Below are 3,927 nucleotides of genomic sequence, written 5' to 3' on the forward strand. Positions count from 1 at the left end.
ACCCCACATATCTCATATACTATCATGTGGTACTATATATACTATTTTATTATTTTAAATATGTTCATATAATATATCTAAGATATTTCAAAGCAAGTTACATGAAAAAATTGCATATGAGCCCATAGTTTTTGTTATATTTGTGAAATACGTACATATTTGTACGTAAAAAAGAGCATACTCAAAAATGGTACATACTACCTAAAAATTTGTACATATACTACCTAATCATTGTTATATACTACATACTACACGTACATACTCTCGATTTCGACAGATACTACATACAACATACAAAACACAAGTGGTGGTAACTACCACTGCTTGTAGGAAACATTTGTCCTATATATATATGTATATGTATTTTCCAAGGATCTCGAATGGTGTGTAGGTAGTGAGTAGATCGATTAGGTGATTTTTCGTAGATACAACATGCATGTGAGCATAATCAACATCAATTTGGCAGCCCTAATTGTGCACGATTCAACTTTCTGCTGATCTTCAGGCATGTATACTAGCTTCCCAGATATTATTCACAGCAGTAAGTACATTTTTAAGCTTTTCTATGATCTTTGTGATGAGAAAAACCTGATACATGGCTTTCTCCACTATTCTGATATTTATCCAAATTTATAATTCCAAATTATTTATTTTATTAGCAGATTAGAGGCGTAAACAGTGACATATCCCAGGTGATCTAGCTACACCGATGCTCACGTAACGACACAAAAATAAACATTATCTCTGTTTATATAAAATATTTTTCATATAATACCTAAATTTTATGGCCTTTGGTTAATCTTTGTATTTTAGGTATCGCCCACATGCGACCTTATCAGGAACAAACGATGACATGTTTGTATCCGACGCAATTTTGGTACCACGAGTGTATCTGTTTGGCAATTCTTCTGCATGGTATATCTCTATCGCAACCTATATCTCCTTATCTAATAATAATTACCGTGCAATCACTATGCTCACTGCAGCTTCTGTAAGGTCAATATTATAGATACTTTTGCACTAAAGAAACCCGATTTCAACACCCGATGCATTTATCTCAACAATAACCTTAGTAATATATTTATATTTACAAAATATTGTGTATTTCATTTTCCAAGTTCCAGCTGGCTAATATCTAATCCTAAAATATGTGTGGTATGTTAAGAAAGTTGATTCATACTTCATTCACATTAAAATAAATTTCATATCGTTATGATCATTATCTATCATATATATTAACAAATGAGTTTGTTCCTGAAATATGTGAAAATATATAAGGTGCTTAAGATTACGAATTCAAGCTTTAAATAAATTTAACCCAATAATGGGTTATGCTACATAAAAGTATGGTAGGTAGTGCACTGTACAAAGTGAAAAAAAATATGTATGAAGCAAAGAGAGAAGGTTTCTTATGGGATTGCAGATTCCTAGATAATAGGTCAAATCTATAAGCACCGATGTGGGCAAGAAATATGTCACTCTATTAGTTTAATTGTGTTAGTAAAGATATAGCCAGTTAGTTCATAGAAAAAAAATATCCTAAGCTAGCTACCATACCTATGACTAGCAGCGGTGATATGGATTAATAATGAATTGATGCGGTAACAATTGTACATGTTCTTAGTAATATGTTCTAATATTTACTTGCCTATTTTCAAATTCTACTAACACAAAGCTACTACGAGTCACCTAGATTACTCTCTTTGAAGTTGTGAAACTTCATTCATATTCCGTTAGGAATTTTTTGTTTGTAGGTTACATATGGAGTGACCCAGAGATAAATATGAATAATTGTTTTTTCAAGGATTACAAATATAGGAACTTATGAATACATAAAACCTCTAGCACAAACAAACCAAAATCATGCATGGTCCAAAGTTTTATTATTTACTTCTTGATAATTTCAACAATTTCTTTCATTCAACACATATATTTGAATATATATGATTATTATGTGTCACTAGTAGCAATGAAGGAGCACTGAGTAGGCGATGTTTTTCAATGGAGTATCAGCTAATATCACATGGTTGGGTAAATACATAAATTAGTTATTTGTCCTGAGCAACCAACATGAGTTCTACATCCTCATTAAGTGGAACAATAAGTGACCAGTTCATGGGTTAGTCCTATGGGTAAACTAGGCATGGAATCCAGAGAGGGTGACATCATGCGAGAAGACAAATTAAGAAGTGGAAATAAATGCAATATAGTTTTGTTGATGCGGAATAATTGTGGCTTAAATTTTAGAATCCAGGATGAAGCAAAATTGATGTTAACATTGATTTTATGCAGAACTGCAAAGCTTATTTACGGAATAAATTAATTTGTACACTGTGGTTGAGCTTTATTGTCTTTATCCTTTTTAAATGAGCAACAAATCTACATGAGAACAATTATATAGCAAATAAACACAACACACTTTTATCTAATATCAAAAAGACTAAAAATGGCTCACCCGCCATGGTCGGTCGGTTGATCTAGACCTTGCGTCTGAGACACTGTGCCTATCATGTGTTCCCATGGGTGTTGCTCCTTTTCTCCAGAAAAATAACTTACTTTTTTTTTTGCAGTGAAAAGAATAAAGAACATTTTCTAGTATGGCTTGAAGCCATAATGCACGTATTTTATCATTCCATCCAATTAACAAAGTGGTCGCATGGGTAATATTTGTAATGTGTTATGTTTTGTAAAATCGTACTGTGTTTTCTGTTGTTGGAATTATTGGACCAATACTATTCTTATTCCATACATTCCGAAAACAGATTTGGTTCTACTGTCAAGTGATAACAGAACAGAAACAACAACAGAAATATAGCCTCCAGTGCAGAAGTAAAAGGGGAAAATCCTAGCAAAAAAGAGTCTCACGGGTTGATGCCGCATCTAAGATAAAACGAAACTTAGCATGGAACTAAGATACAACAATATATATTACAGAGGGTAGAGAACCATCGCCCCCGGCCCACGCTCATGCTGATCAAGATTAGATCATCAAAAGGGCTCCACGTACTGGTAGTCGCATCATCTCAGCATAAACTTTCAATCACCAACTGTTTTCAGTCTTCATCCATAGCTGCTACATTCTTATTCCATTCAGCTTCTCCAGATTCATCAGCTCTATCAGTCTCCAGATACAAGATTTGGCTTCTACCTTAACCACAACCATCATCACGGGCACGCTAACAACTCCCTTTGTAGTGCATTGGCAACTTGGTCCAGAATCACGTGGTCTCCTTCAGCTTGTAAGCCTGCCAAATCTATATCTATATCTACTAATAAAGCCAGATGCGTTTCGCTAATTTTTTCATCCGTTTACCCATATTATGTTTTTGAGATTTATTTTCTATCCAAGGTGATACTATTTAAAAGAAGATGCTTAAAAACCGTTCGCAATATAAAAAAATGTTCATATTTTTTTTAAAATGTTTGTAAATAGTAAAAAATGTTTCCAAATTTGTAAAAATGTTCACAAATGATCGAAGCTATGTAGTTAAACAGTAATGCTTCTGAGTCTTTGTGACTATACACCCGCGTGGATTTTGAAGAATTACCTGTCGGGGTGGATCGGAATATTATAGTACTATGTTTTTTTAAACGTTTCTTGAAATTCGGAATAATTCTTTCTATTAGCAAGTTTTTTGACAACCACGATATTTTTTTGAAAATGTGAACATTGCTTCAATTAGTGAATAAATTTAAAAAAGATACAATTTCTTGCATTTGTGAATAAATTTTTAAAATCATGCGATGAGATGTGAACAAAATGTGGTAATCGTCAGTGAAGATTATGAGAAAATATTCCTCCCATTGCAACGCACGGGCACTTTTGCTCGTTATTCATAAACAAGCATACATAAAAAAACAAATTCAGAAGGTTATCTAACCCGTTCAACAAAACATGCCCTCTCGGGCCCTCAGAACTTTTGGGGT

The sequence above is a fragment of the Triticum dicoccoides genome, chromosome 5B, assembly GCF_002162155.2.
Source record: "Triticum dicoccoides isolate Atlit2015 ecotype Zavitan chromosome 5B, WEW_v2.0, whole genome shotgun sequence".
In the NCBI taxonomy this organism is placed as follows: Eukaryota; Viridiplantae; Streptophyta; class Magnoliopsida; order Poales; family Poaceae; genus Triticum; species Triticum dicoccoides.